Source organism: Oryctolagus cuniculus, chromosome 2 (genome assembly GCF_051225735.1).
Source record: "Oryctolagus cuniculus isolate XC-2025 breed Fujian yellow rabbit chromosome 2, ASM5122573v1, whole genome shotgun sequence".
NCBI lineage: Eukaryota > Metazoa > Chordata > Mammalia > Lagomorpha > Leporidae > Oryctolagus > Oryctolagus cuniculus.
The window spans coordinates 72,335,731-72,352,065 of record NC_142868.1 but is presented as its reverse complement, the minus strand read 5'-3'; positions in this window follow the sequence as shown (position 1 = coordinate 72,352,065).

Below are 16,335 nucleotides of genomic sequence, written 5' to 3'. Positions count from 1 at the left end.
TGGTTTCCAAGGGTCAATGGAGAGAGAGGAATGAATAAGTAGAGCACAGAGGATTTTCAAGGCAATTAAGCTACTCTATTTGAAAGTGCCATGGTGGGTCCATGTCCTTCTACACTTTCCAAAGCCCATGGAATGTGTAACAATGAATGAACTTTGGTCAACCTTCCCTTATTTGGTAAACCTTCCCTTACTATTCCCTTCGAATAATTAGAATGTGTCAATGTAGCTTCATCAGTTTTAGTAAATGTACCCTTCTGCTGGAGGATATTGATAATGGAGGAGACTGTGCAGGGAATTTATGGGAAATCTCTGTACCTTCTTCTCAGCTTTTCTGTCATCTTCAAACTGCTCTAAGAATCTGAAACTTGGGGCCAGCACTGTGACATGGTGGGTTAAACCACTGCCTGCAATGCCAGCATCCCATATGGGCAATGGTTGGTGTCCCTGCTGCTCCACTTCTGATCCAGCACCCTGCTAATGCACCTGGGAAAGCAGCAGAAGATGGCCCAAGAACTTGGGTCCCTGCACTCACATGGAAGGCCTGGAAGAAGCTCCTGGTTTCTGGCTTTGGCCTGGCCTAGCCCCAGCCATTGCAGTCATTTGAAAAGCAAACCAATGGATGGAAGACCTCTCTGTATAAATCTTTCTAAAAAAGATGAAAATAAATAAGTAAAAATTCTGAAACCAAGGCCAGTATTGTGGCACAGCAAGTTAAGCTGCAATGTGCAGGGCTGACATCCCATTTGAGCACAAATTCCAGCCCTACGTGTTCCACTTGCAATCCAACTCCCTGCTAATAAACCTGGGAAAAGCAGTAGAAGATGACCCAAATACTTGGACTCCTGCCATCCATGGGGGACCCAGAAGGGGCTCCAGGCTCCTGGCTTCAGCCTGACCAGGTTCCCGCTATTAAATCCTTTTGGGAAAGAACAGTGCATGGACGATCTGTCTCTTCCCTTTCCTCCCTCTCTCTCTCTTTCACTCTCACTCTGTGTGGGGGAGGGCATTGTCTCCGTCTTTCTGTAACTCCGCCTTTCAAATAAACAAATCTTTTTTCAATTTTTTTATTTATGTAAGGTGAACAAACTTCATGTATTTCATTATGCGGATTTAGGAGCACAGTGATACTTCCGACCCTGCCCTCCCTTCTGCCTATGCTCCCATCTGCCCTCTCCTTCCCTTATTATTCCTTCTTTTAATTTTTACAGTGACATACTTTGTCAATTTATAATCACAAGCTTAACCCTCCATTCAACAAATAGGAAAAACAAACAAACAAACAAACAAAAACACTGTCAACAGTAGAGACAAGGGCTGTAAACAATAGTCAAATCTCAAAATGTTAATTTTTCTCATATATATTACAGTTTTTGTACTCTATTAGTTACCACAGTTCAGGGGAAACATGATATTTATCTTTTGGGGACTGGCTTATTTCACTAAGTATAATGATTTCCTGTTGCATCCATTTTGTTGCAGAAGCTAGGATTTAATTCTTTTTCACAGCTGAGTAATATATCGTGTATATATACCACATTCTCTTTATCCAGTCATCGATTGATGGACATCTGGGTTGATTCCAGATATCTTAGCAATTGTGATATGAGATAACTCTTTCATATGCTGATTTCATTTCATTTGGATAAATTCCCAGGAGTGGGATAGCTATGTCATACGGTCAAACTATTTTCAGATCTCAAATAAACAAATAAGTCTTTTTTTAAGATTTATTTATTTATTTATTTATTTGAAAGGCAGAGTTACACAGAGAGAAAAGAAGAGGCACAGAGAGAGAGAGGTTTTCCATCCGCTGGTTCACTTCCAAGTTGGCCACAATGGCCGCAGCTGTGCTGATCCAAAGCCAGGAGCCAGGAGCTTCCTCCAAGTTTTCCACAAGGGTGCAGGGGCCCAAGGACTTGGGCCATCTTCTACTGCTCTCCCAGGTCATAGCAGAGAGCTGGATTGGAAGTGGAGCAGCTGAGACTCAAACCCGCACCCATATGGGATGCCAGTACAGCAGGTGGCAGCTTTACCCACTACACCACAGCGCCAGCCCCAAGGTGTGGGGAGCCATTGCACGGCGCCCTAAAGATGGCGCCGGCTCCTTTCCCCCGGAAGGACTGGTGAGAAACAAACATCTCCTAATAAGGAGATGTTTGAGCTCCCTTCCGGCTTCCGCATTGCTGTACCTATCAATCCTTGCCACTTGGCTGCTTTTGATTGGTGTGCTGATGGCTATAAGAGGGATGGGAGAGGGAAGGAGGCGGAAGAAGAAGCTTGTTCAAGGTTCCTGAATAAACTGCTTGAAGAAGAGTTCGGGTCGTGTCTTCCTTGCTGGTCGAGGGACGCGACAACTGGTGGCCCGTACGGGGAACCATCTCAAACGCGAACTCAGAACTTCCTGCAGTCAGGGCAGCGCTGGTAAGTCCCCCAGGAAAATAAGGTGGGGATCCGCGACAAGAGCGGGCAGTCCTGCGACAATAGCGGGAGGATAGCTCTGCGATTAAAGCAGAGGAAGTTCTGTGACAAAAGCAGAAGGAGCTCTGACCCGTGGCCAGGGAAAGAGTAAAATTTTAGACGGTGGGTAATTCACAGTCCCATCCAATTTTTCTGGCACTGAATGCGCTGCTTTGAGAAAACGGTTTGAAACTTAAGCCTAGTACATTGCATAGGTTTTTACGTAACTGCGATACCATTGCACCCTGGTATGGGGTTTCGGGAAGCCTTACTATCCCTTCATGGGACAAACTAGGCAGGGATTTGGATTTTGCATTCGAACAGGGTAATCTCGAAAGGGGAGTGAGACCAATATGGAAGTTAGTGCGAGCATGCCTCGAGGATGAGCAGTGTAGTGAAACTATTCTGAGCGGTCAAGCTGCCTTGGAGGAGCTTTAGGAAGAGCGCTCCGAGAGAGCTGCCAGTGAAAAAGGGAAAACTTTGAAGGATAGTCAGAAAAGAACTAGGAAAAAACTGTACCCCAATCTTTCCGAGTTGCGCAGCCCCTCCTCAGTAAGTAGTACTAGTGTAGAAAGTAGCTCAGAAAGCAGCAGTGAGTCTGAAGAGTGTGGCGATAACAAAGAGTCTGGTATAAAGCAAGTACGGGAATTGAATCGGCAAATGAGGATTTCCAAGAATTACAGCTGCTGAGCCATTAGCAGTTGTTGTCAGATTCCTTATATGTGGTGAACGCATTAAAGATATTGGAAACCGCAGGACCGATTAAACCTTCTAGCCCAATTGTATCCCTAATGTCAGGTGATTGCTCATTGTCTGGATGCATGGGCCGCCTGGGGGAGACCCCAGGTGCTAAAAACTGATAATGGCCCGGCCTATACATCTCAAACCTTTACCACCTTTTGCCAAAAAATGGAGGTTCAACTTGTCCATGGATTGCCATACAATCCTCAGGGTCAGGGCATAATTGAGAGAGCACACCGCACACTGAAAGAATATCTTTTAAAACAAAAAGGGGGGCACGACAGGCCAGGAGAAAGAGAGAGGAAAAATTCCACAGGTATCTTGACCTAGAGAAAAGTCTTAATTCGATAACCCTTTCCAACTTGATGGGTTTTTCTCTTTACAGTTAATAAAAACTTAAGCAATGGGCTCATACGCTGATAATCAATTCTTTTCTGTGCTGCTGTAGCTAACTTATCTAATGAGAGTTTTCATGTGTCTTGAAGGTTTCGCATTTTTCTATTGCCAGTATGACTCTTGATTGGAAAAACTGAATGTGAAGCTGTTTACGTTATATCTTTAATGTTTGAGTGAGTACCTAACTTTGATCAGATCTAGTCCACAGCCTTGGTTAAACGTACTAATTTTTGACTAAAATGGTTTGACTCTCTGACAGTTTAAATTCTAAACCGAGTCTTTCAACTTTGGGGCTTCCAGTCGGATCCCTGGAACTCTCAAAGGATGGGACTCTAAATTTGTTGTTTGAGTCAATTCAAATTATACAAAGTGTATTAAAATGTAGTAAATGATGTCAAATCTATGTTGTATTCATGTTTTTGCTTTTCAGCTAAAGTAGTCTTATAAAAATGAGAGTAAATTCTGTGTATATAAGCCTTTATGTTGTTAACTCAAGTAAGCCAATACAGATTGGTTCAGAAAATCGGGTTAATGCAAACGCCCTTTGGTTCACTTGCTCAGTTTTACATTTACATGTCTTTGATATGCTTTAAACTTGTTTCTCTTAAGGATGAAGATCTTTTCAAAGTTGTAAATATGCACTAGTGACTGTTGCTGCCCAAGTGGTGTTATCCTTATGTTACTTAAAAGCATGGAAATGTAATTTTGACTTTTAATTCAGATAATGGTGTGGTATTCATTAATAGCTCAGTGTTTTAAGTTATCCAGGCATCGGTGCTAAGTAAAATATGGAAAATGTATTATGTGTACTTTTAACATCTTAAATTTGATAAGAGAGACTTTTAAGTTTGCCAGCATGTATTCTCATAGGTTGTCCATAAATGATAATTCAAGACTGTAAAAGTAACTACAGGTATAAAGTTTCAGAAGGTGTGAGCAAGTCATGAAAAGTTGTAAAAAGTTTACGATTTTAAAGCATTGTTTACAGAGTTTTCTAAAAGTTAAATGTTAATGCCAAAATTACACTAACCTAAAGTTGAAGTCTGATCTTCTGTTATAACAATGGGATTTTTTTAAAATGTGTACTAATGTTATTAATTATCTGGAAATGGTCTCAATTGTAAATCTTAAAATCTGTTGTTGCAAAAACTGTAACGTCTCTTTTTAACAGTGTCTGCTTAATCAGTTACTCTGCCATTTCTAAAGTTAGGCCGTGTAAGCTCTTTTTAACTCTGTTAAATAGTTCTGAGTTATGTGATAATTTCATGTGCTAACTCTTATGTTCAAGGTTTTTGTATTTCTGGTTTACCTAAAAATTCATGTTCTGCCAAGTAAATGTGTACTCTACTGTCTGTTAAGTTATGATTGATAAAAAGTATTAAGTCTTAAAAAGTTATGTTAAATATTATTATGATCAGATCTGGTCTAAAAGTGTTAAAATCGCCCTGACTAAATGTTAAGGAATTCTATTTTGACCAGATACTCTAAGTTCTCTTGGCACCTTTAACAGACTTTCTGAAAGTCAAAGTTCTAAATTCTCTGGACTTTTGGTATCTCCAGAGGGCCCCTGGAGATGTCAAAAGATATATCTCTCATCTTGCAGAGATAATAACCAATCGGGCTGTTTAGATTAAAAGTGGTGCCAAGATGTGAAATGATGCTAAACTTCAGTTATAAACGTGTTTCTTTCTAGCTGCTCCAGTCTCTGGCTCAGAAGTCAGATCCTTTAAAGAGGGACTGACAAAGTCTAAGAAGCATCCCATGGTCATGATTTGCATCACCTCAATGTCCAAACCTTAAGCTTTGGCAGATGGATGTTACCCATTTCCCTGAATTTGGTAAACTAAAATACATACATGTCTCTTTAGATGCATGTTCAGGTTTTGTTTTTGCCACCCCGCAATGCGGCGAGGCTGCCAAACATCTCTCATTGCCTTCAGGCCTTTGCTGTTCTAGGAACCCCTATACAGATAAAAACTGATAATGGCCCAGCGTATACTTCCAACTCTTTTAAGCACTTCTGTACTAACTTCCACATCTCTCATCACCGGGATTCCTTATAATCCCCAGGGACAAGGTATTGTGGAACGAGCACATGCCACATTAAAAAATTATTTACAAAAAATAAAAAAGGGGGAATACGGGACCATGGCATATTCCCCACAAAAATGGCTATCACATGCTCTTTTCATTTTAAATTTTCTAATACTGGATAATCAAAGGAAAACTGCAGCTCATCGTCACTGGCATCCTGAAACCAAAAGACAACAAGTCTATGTGAAGTGGAAAGACCCTCTAACTGCTCAATGGTATGGACCTGACCCTGTTTTAATATGGGGACGTGGACATGTTTCTATATTCTCGATGGTTACCTGAGCGACTGGTGCGGCAAACAGACAATGTCACAAAGCAGCCCCTCGATCTTCATTATAACATTGCTGATTGGGATCGTTACTGCAGCCGTTATAACCGCCATTTCCATTGCAGCTGTGGGCGCTACAACAGCTGCTATAGCGCTCACACGGACAGTTCAAACTGCTAATACCCTGAATAATTTGACGGCCTCCGTGGCTGCTGCTTTGGATACTCAGACATCCTTAAATGTACATATAAAGGGAGGCTTGATGATTGTTAATCAGCGTGTGGATTTGGTACAGGAGCAGGTGGATACTCTCTGGCAGCTTGCTCAGCTAGGATGTGAGTGGAAATTTTCAGGGTTGTGTGTGACCTCTGTTCAGTACGATAACATGACTCAGGCAGCAAATTACTCTAAACAGTTGTCTCAGATGCTCTTGCAGAATTGGTCCGCAGAATTTGACTACACCTTGAAGCAACTGTGCCTTGCCGTGGTCACCATGAACTCCACATGTGTGGATGTCTCCTTCACATCTGGATTGTCATCCTGGATCCGCACAGCCGTCTCCTGAAGGAGTGGGCGGGACTTGGAGCTTTGACGGGGTTGCTGTTACTTGTTGTGTTATTTTGCCTGTGGTGTTTGTGCAGGATGAGGACAGCTCATCGGCGGGAATTGGCCATGATAGCTCAAGCCTTTTATGCCCTTGAGGCTGGACAATCACCGCAAGCATAGCTGGCCTTCCTTGAATGCTAGGCATGGGTGCAGGGTGCGAGGCAAAGCACTGCAGAGAGAACGAGCCATTACGTTCTCTGGAAGGCAAGTCTGTCTGCATGTGGGTTGGCATCCCAGATCCCACCCCCGCGAAAAGGATGCTGTTCCAGGTGGATGCCTGGCAGTGGGGGACAGACCCCTACCTTCTCCTGTAATCCTTAGATGCCTGGTTCTAAAACAAAAAGGGGGAACTGTGGGGAGCCATTGCACGGCGCCCTAAAGATGGCGCCGGCTCCTTTCCCCCGGAAGGACTGGTGAGAAACAAACATCTCCTAATAAGGAGATGTTTGAGCTCCCTTCCGGCTTCCGCATTGCTGTACCTATCAATCCTTGCCACTTGGCTGCTTTTGATTGGTGTGCTGATGGCTATAAGAGGGATGGGAGAGGGAAGGAGGCGGAAGAAGAAGCTTGTTCAAGGTTCCTGAATAAACTGCTTGAAGAAGAGTTCGGGTCGTGTCTTCCTTGCTGGTCGAGGGACGCGACACCAAGGACTGATTTATGATACCACAGTTCCTAATGAGTTTCATCTTGATCTATTTCCTTGTATTTTTTTTAATATTTATTTATTTGTAAGTCAGTTACAGAGAGAGAAAGAGAGAGCCGGCCCTACAAATGAGTCTTCAAAAAAAAAGTGCCAAACACAAAGAAAAGTTAAGTTTACCAAAGTTTATTTGAGCAAGGAAATGTATTTAGAACCTGGCAGCATTCCCACTGAAGCTGGTTCGGAATGTCCCAGCCACTGAATGTGCCGGTTCTATTTGCAGCAAGACAAAAGAACATGACACACAGCAGTCACTAGATTGGCTATTTGCCTTGTATGTAGTTGGTTATTTGCCTTGTATGAACACAGTCTGCACAGTTGTCAGCCTGTGATTGGCTGAAGCTCAGTTGCTTGGTTACAGGGCAGTACTCTTGGGTTATAATTTGTCTACCTATCAAGGTAGGGTACAATTCACTATGGAGACAAGCATCTTTGGTTTAACTGTGTCACCAAGTATGGAGGCTAGCTTAGGTCAGACACTCAGTTTAATAAAACTATGTATTGGGGTTGGCAGAGACACTCTTCTAGCCTCAAATCCTGATGGATGCTGCGGAGAGACCACTTATTAACTGAGGAGTATTACATGAGAGAAAAATGCAATTCCCTATTACGAGTATTTAATCCCTGGTATCTAGGGTTATTGTTACAGCTCATGGCCTTTACCCTGCTCTTACAACAGCATAATATTCCAACAAGATCACCAACTTGAAATTAGCATGAGTTGACTTAGTGAAATTTCTTTGATTCTATTAAAAAGAGAAAATTTGTTCTCAAACTCTTTTAAATAGATTTCTTAGATTAACTAAAATGCCATTTCAGCTCATTGATTTTTTTCCCTCTCAATTTTTTTCTGCTCTCGATTAGCATGCACAACAATGAGGTGTTCAGCATTGGCCCAAATTGAAAAAATGATTTTCCTTTCTTTTACTTCCAGTCATTTAATAGTAAGTTTCCTAATAACTTTCTCAAACATTTCTCTCCAATACAGTGTAGGAATATAGCCCTTAAGGCTGTAGATCTCAGTAGAAGGAAAAGGCAAAAGAAGTCTTGAGCTTTAAAACAAAACAAAAAAAGAAACTTCTTTTTTTTGCATAAAATGTTAATTTTTTTTCTTTTTTTAACTTTTATTTAATAAATATAGATTTCCAAAGTACAGCTTGTGGATTACAATGGCTCCCCCCCGATAACTTCTAAAGAAACTTCTAAAGGATGCTAAATTGGTAAATATATACAAAATATATTTTAATGTATGGGAATTATTACTTTTAAGGACTATTTTTTCTTTTTTAAGATTTATTTATTTATTTGAAAGGCAGAGTTACACAGAGAGAAAAGGAGAGGCACAGAGAGAGAGAGAGGTCTTCCATCCACTGGTTCACTTCCCAGCTGGCCACAATGGCAGGAGCTGTGCCAATCTGAAGCCAGGAACTTCTTCCTGGTTTCCCACATGGGTGCAGGGGCCCAAGGACTTAGGTCATCTTCTACTGCTTTCCCAGCCATAGCAGAGAGCTGGATCAGAAGTGGAGCAGCTGGGACTCAAACAGGCACCCATATGGGATGCCAGCACAGCAGGTAGCAACTTTACCCACTATACCACAGCACCGGCCCCAAGGACTGATTTCTTATGGTGCTGCAGTTCCTAATGAGTTTCATCTTGATCTATTTCCTTGTATTTTTTTAATATTTATTTATTTGTAAGGCTGTTACAGAGACAGAGAGAAAGAGAGGAGGAGGGAGAAGGAGAGGAAAAGGAAGAAGAAGAAGAAGGAGAGAGAGAGAGAGAGAGAGAGATAAGAGAGAGGTCTTCCATCTGCTGGTTTGATCCCCAAATGTCCTCAAGGACAGAGACTGGGCCAAGCCTAAGCCAGGAACCAGGAACTCCAACTGAATCTTCAATATGGGTGGCAGGAGCCCAAGTACTTGGGTCATCTCCCGCTACTTTCTCAACAGGGAGCTGGATCAGAAATGAGAAGTGGAGCCAGGACTCAAACTGGTACTCCAATCTGGAATGCCCACATCTTAGGCAGCAGCTTAACTTGCTGTGCCATACCAGATGCTACTTCCTGGTATTGATATTTAGATGATAAATGTCTGTTACCCAAGATTTTGACACTCTATCTAATTATGCCATGTTGTCAGGAACATGCTGATGGACGTATCTATCTGACAGTTAGCAAATTCTCAACCATATTACCAAAATTACTGATTTTTCAAGAGATCCAGAGTATTGATATTGTTTGAGATTGTTGGTGTCCACTAGTTACTCAATAACCAAAAAGTGAGATTCTGTTTTATGACTAAATTTTGCTGCCATTTTAGGATTCTATGAATTTTTTTGAATGCATTTTTCCAACTGTGCTGGTCAACCAAATGCAAATAAGCAAAAGTAGAAGGAAGCATTAACATAGAAAATAGGAAAAAACCTGGAAGTATTACGCCTTTCCACCCATGATGTTTTAATTTGGTCTCTTAGAAATTCCTTATCATTGGATTTGATACCATTAAAATACAGTTGTTCCCCCTCATCCACATGGGATATTTTTCAAGACCCCCAAGTGGACGCCTGAAACCATGGATAATAGGGAACCCCAGAAATACTGTTTCCTTCTTGCCTTGCCTTAAATCTTGGCACTCAGCGTGTGGTTTTTCTTTCCTCATTAACTCAAGAACTTTCACCTTTTCACTTCATGGCTTCATGGCTTCTCTTTTAGCATATCTAAGGTCACCAAATCACTATTGTTGTACTTAAAAGACTCATTATTAAGTAAATTAGTGATTACTTGAACACAAGCACCGCAATATTATGATAGTCAGTCTGACAATAGAGATGGCTAAAAGTGATTAACAGACAGGTAGTATATACAATGTGCATATATAGACAGAGATGATTTGGGACTAGCATTGTGGTATGGTGACTTAAGCTGCCACCCGCAATGCCGGCATCCCATATGGGTACCATTTTGTGAACCAGCTGCTCCACTTTCAATCTAGCCTCTGGCTAATGTGCCTGGGACAGCAGCGGAAGATGGCCCAACTGCCTGGGTCCCTGATACCCATGGGGGAGACTTGAAAGCAGTTCCTGCCTCCTGGCTTTGGCCTTGCCAGCCCTGGCAATTGTGGCCACTTGAGGAATGAACTAGTGGATGGAAGATTCTCTCTCTCTCTGTAACTCTTTCAAATAATGAAAATAAATCTTTACCCAAAAGAAAAGAGAAGGGGGAATTATTCACATCTTAGATTGAATGAAACTGGAGTAACATTTATCATGCTACTCAATACAGTACACATTTAAACATGTGAATTATTTATTTCTGAAATTTTCCATTTAACATTTTTAGATCTCAGGGAACCAAGTGAAACTTAGAAAGCCATATCATGGGTTAAGGGTTATTGTAGTGTTCCAATGACCATTGCCTTTATTCAGATGCCATTCCATAGATCTTTATTTAATATTCCTCCACTCTGACCTACAGCTTCATCAGTTTTCTTTAAACAACACTAAACTGAGTATTTCTTCTAAGACTCACAATTTGAACTAATGTTCTTTTTTATATTCAGACTCTCCTGGAATAAAGTGAACCTATCAGACAATTTCAGTTATTACCTATACGGCAGTCACTGTAAAAAGCTTTCCCCCACCCCTACCCTGTCAGCAGAACTGATTCTCTAATCCCTAAAAGCAAGGGATTACCCATTCTCTACACATCCATGTATCACAATATCCCTCAAACTAAAGTATTTAATCAAACAAACTGGATCCTATTTCTATTGAATAATAACGTCCAGTGGTTAAACAAAAAGCCTGTAGAGCTAATAAACCTGAGCGGGTACCTAGCTCTTCCACTTGACATTGGACAATTTCTGTGACCTCTCTAACAGGAGTGAGAATATTATGCGCAGTCTCTGGCCTATAATAGATGTCCTATACAAGTGAGAAATAGTTGCCCATCTGGGATACATTATCTAGGAGATTAAAATCTCAGTAGAGAGAAAACACATACGCATAGGAAATACTTCAAGTCACAGGCATTCCCTTTGCCTGGATTTCATGAACATTTAAAGGAACTTCAAAGCAGCAGTTCAAGGGTGGGAATTGTGTGCAACAGTTAAGATGCCACTTGGGTTGGCTGCATTCCTACATCTGAGTGCCTGGGTTTGAATCCTAGCTCTAGAGCCCTATTCCAGCTTCCTGCTAATGCTAAGGCAGCAGGTGATGGCTCAACAAATTGGGTCTATGACAGCCATATGAGAGATCCGGATTGAGTTCTCAGCTCCTGGCTTCAGCTAGGCTCAGTCCTGGCTATTATGGTATTGTAAACATTTGGAAAGTGGATGGAGCTCACTTTCCTGCCCCCCGCCTTTTCAAACAAATAAAACATCTTTTAAAAAAATTTTTTAGTCCGGGCACTGGATTCTGTCCCGGTTGCCCCTCTTCCAGGCCAGCTCTCTGCTGTGGCCTGGGAGTGCAGTGGAGGATGGCCCAAGTGCTTGGGCCCTGCACCCCATGGGAGACCAGGATAAGTACCTGGCTCCTGCCATCAGATCGGCGCGGTGCGCTGGTTGCAGCGCTCCGGCCACGGCGGCCATTGGAGGGTGAACCAACGGCAAAGGAAGACCTTTCTCTCTGTCTCTCTCTCTCACTGTCCACTCCTGCCTGTCAAAAAAAAAAATTTTTTTTTAATGCTTCAGCTTAGAATATCTCAATGGACTCGCTCATCTAGGCACTAAGTTGTGGTGATATCAGTCATCAGAGAGGAAACGAGGGTGACAGACACTAGAAACACAAGTTCCTTTTCCAAAAATAGAGCCAAGATATTGTCCATGAAGGGAAAGATAAAGATGATTTTTTTTAAAAAGGGGAGTACATAAAACAGAATCTTGTCTCTAGCGGCAGAATGCTAACAGCATTATCTTATGGTTCATTTGTCTTCATAGCTTGCTCTTTTTAAAGACTTAGTATCTTCCCTGTAGTAGCTAATCAGTAAAAAATCAAACTATTTGTCCAACTCCTGAATGATAAATATGAACAAGTTTCTATATTTAGTATGTGAAAGATATGTTTTATCCTGCAGCTATGATAATGGTTAAAAATCAGAGACGGCCGGCACCGCGGCTCAATAGGCTAATCCTCCGCCTAGCGGCGCGGGCACACCAGGTTCTAGTCCTGGTCTGGGCACCGGATTCTGTCCCGGTTGCCCCTCTTCCAGGCCAGCTCTCTGCTGTGGCCCAGGAGTGCAGTGGAGGATGGCCCAGGTGCTTGGGCCCTGCACCCCATGGGAGACCAGGATAAGCACCTGGCTACTGCCTTCGGATAGGCGTGGTGCGCCAGCCGCAGCACGCAGGCCATGGCGGCCATTAGAGGGTGAACCAACGGCAAAAGGAAGACCTTTCTCTCTGTCTCTCTCTCTCACTGTCCACTCTGCCTGTTAAAAAAAAAAAAAAAATCAGAGACTTGCAACCAAACCACCCAGGTTCGTATCTTACCTCTAACTACCTGCTAACTCTGTGAACATGGAAAAAATTACTCAACTCATTGTGCTTCAGTTCCTCACCTAGAAGCTGGAGGTAAGAACAATAATTATTGTTGGAAGAACAAATAACTTAATGTGTTTCAGCAGTCAGAGCAGTCCCAAGCAGAGTGCATTTGCTCTCGTTATTACTATTATTTTTGTTCTCAGAGGGACTGTCTGCTAATGAGAGCAAAAAATAATTTAGATGCCTGCGATGGATCTGAGAGCAATCCCCTGCTTGGTGGGGTTCTAGGTTACATGGGACAGCTTGCTGTTTACAATTATATATGTACCAAAAGTGTATATCTATGTAAATATAGACAATAACCCCTGAAGAGCAGACACATTTGAGCTATAAAGGTGGGATTTATGATCAATTTTTGCATCTATTTCCACCCTAAATTGTCTTATACATATTATATAAAACATGTTAAACCCTAACAATTAAGAGTCTTCCCTCCCTGATCCACAGCAAATCTTCCTGCTTACATACATAGGGAGCCCATTGTAAACACATAGACACAATAGGCTCTTTTTTTTTTTTTCTTAAAGATTTACTTATTTATTTGAAAGTCAGAGTTACACACAGAGAGAAGGAGAGGCAGGTGGGGGGAGGTCTTCTAGTCACTGGTTCATTCCTAATTAGCCGCAACAGCCAGAGCTGAGCCTATCCAAAGCCAGGAGCCAGGAGCTTCTTCCAGGTCTCCCACGCGGATGCAGGGGCCCAAAGACTTGGGCCATCTTCTACTGCTTTCCCAGGCCATGGTAGAGAGCTGGATCGGAAGTGGAGCAGCCAGGACTTTCAGCGCCCATATGGAATGCTGGTACTGCAGGTGGTGGCTTTACCCTCTAAGCCACAGTGCCAGCCCCACAATAGGCTCTTTAAACATTGTTCCACTATCAGAGAAGCACAAGGATTTTAGTGGTTTAAGCTAATTTTATTTTTATTTTATTCTCTCTGTACATGCAAAATATACATTCTATTCTACAGGAAAAAGTCAAACAGTAGCAAAAAAGATTGCCATTAAACCTTCAATAGACCCCAAAATGGTGATCAGAGTTTAGAATATGGTGCAGAGAGGGAATACATATATTTGTATCTGTAACTGCTCTACGACAGAAAATCAATTTAAATGCATAATTAGACATTTTCAAACATGTCTGGGTTGTCTTTGTAAATATCATATAAAGGATAATGCAGGCTGCTTTAGTTGTGATTTTTCAAGAACTGGAGGGAGCTTTGTTCCTGGTCTCAAATAGAGAGTAACTTAAGAGTCTATAACATACACTTCAAGAATGTAGACTTATAAAGAGATAAGTGGAGAGGAGGCAACCACTCCAAGAAGTTTGCCAATTAGTTCAGAGAATGAAGGAGACTTCTATGCCCAAGCATTTTCAAGAATCTGGGATATAATAAAAAATAATGCGTTCTAAAAGCTTGAGGTGGTAGTAAATGGGCTTCCAAGGATTCTCCCTGTATTTTGCTACTATAAATGAAGACCTAATATTTCCATACAAATAAGCTCCTCAAAAGAATCTGGACATGTCTATTTTTTGTTTAATTTCCTAATTTAAAAATCTTGGCAACCACTAGAATTCCTAAAGTCACACAGACACACAGACACACACACACACATTTAGAATTAATCTGTGAATCAGAAGGCTTGGGGAAAAAACCCAAATGAAGAACAACAGTAAAGGACATCTCGTAGAGCCATTTCCCAGGACTGACTGTTATAAAAGACAGAGCCATTATGGGAAGAATAAAATCTTTTTTGCTTAGAAGCCAAGCTTTGCAACCTGATATGTTACCAGGTGCTCTGTAGGCTGCAGGAAGTGAAAGATGTACCTGGGGCAGAAGCTGTTGGAGAAACACCTGGAGGACATATTTTTTTAAATATTGGAATATTTTAGAAAAAAAGGAGGGTGATTCATTACATGAATTGCCTATTAATGGATGAGATGTTTTATTTTCAAATTCTGGAAATTTTCTAGAACAGCAACAAGGTGGTAAAATTCAGAAATAGCAGGGGAATTGAAATGGACCTACAATGGTAAGTGAAGAGAGGAAAGTAAGGAATAAAGGGGCTGACACTGTGGCATAGCAAGTTAAGCCACTGCCTGCAATGCTAGCATCCCATCTGGGCACTGGTTCATGTCCCAGCCACTTCACTGTCAACCCAGTTCCCTGTTAATGCACCCAAGAAAACAGCCAAAGATGACCCAAGTGCTTGGGCCCCTGCACCCATGTGGGCGATCTGGAAGAAGCTCAATTCTCCCCTCTCTGGCCCAGCTCCAGCTATTACAGCCATTTTGGGAAGATCAGTCTCTCTGTCTCTCCCTTCTCTCTCTCTGTAACTCTGCCTTTCAAATAAATAAATAAATCTTTAAAAAAAAAAAAAAGTAAGAAATACAGTTTAAAAAAGAAATCATTCAAGTCTCAGTGAAAAATTCATAGAGCAGGAGCTTGGAAATAATGTCTAATTTAAAGGTATTAGGGGCTAGAAAGCCAGAAAAATCGTGCTACCTCAAATTTAGAGGTTATTTCTACAAATCCAGGGTCATAAGCTTTAGTTCCTGAGGGCAGTAATGTGGCCTTGACTGATGATAATTTTCCAAATGGAGAAAGCAATTTCACTTTAATGACCTTCATGCATCTCCAGAATTCTTTCTACTGGGGCTAGTGTTTTGGTGCAGTAGGTTAAGCTGCAGCCTGAGATGCCAGCATCCTATAGGAGCACCCATTCAAGTTCTGGCTGCTCTACTTCCCATCCATCTCCCTGCCAATACACCTAGGAAAAGCAGGGTAAGATGGCCCAAGTAACATGGGGCCCTGCCATCCATGTGGGAGACCCGGATAAAGTTCAAGGCTCCTGAATTTTGCCTGCCCCAGCCCCAGTAGTTTGGGAATTTAGGAACTGAACCAGTGAATGGAAGATCAGTATCTCTCACTCTTTACCTCTCTTTCTGTAACTCTGCCTTTAAATAAATTATAAATCTTTTTGAAAAAAAAAATTTTATCTATTGTATCAACATGTCCAAAACAAATTTCATGTTTTCTCTTTTTATGTTTTTTTTTTAAAGATTTAATTTATTTGAAAGTCTGAGTTAGAGAGAGGGAGAGAAAGAGAGAGAGAGGGGGAGAGAGAGAGAGAGATCTTCTATTCACTAGCTCACTTCCCAAATGACTGCAATAGCCAGGCAGAAGTCAGGAAGCAAGAGCTTCTTCAGGGTCTCCCACAAGTACATGGGCCATCTTCTGCTGCTTTCCCAGACACATTAGCAAGGAGCTGGATCAGAACTGGAGCAGCCAGGTCTCGAACTGGCATCCATACGGGATACTGGCATTGCAGGCGGGGATTTAACCCCTTATGACACAATGCCAGCCCCTCTCTCTTTTTATTATCCAGATTGTTTTAAGAAGCAGACATCAAACAGGATTAAATGTGCAAAGGTTTAAGAGGCGAAATGCTGATGAAGGCAGTGGTGTGCTGGTAATTGGTTAACAGCTAGGTCTGTGAGTGAGGAAAACCTGATTTGCAATGTGTGCTATTTGATGTAAC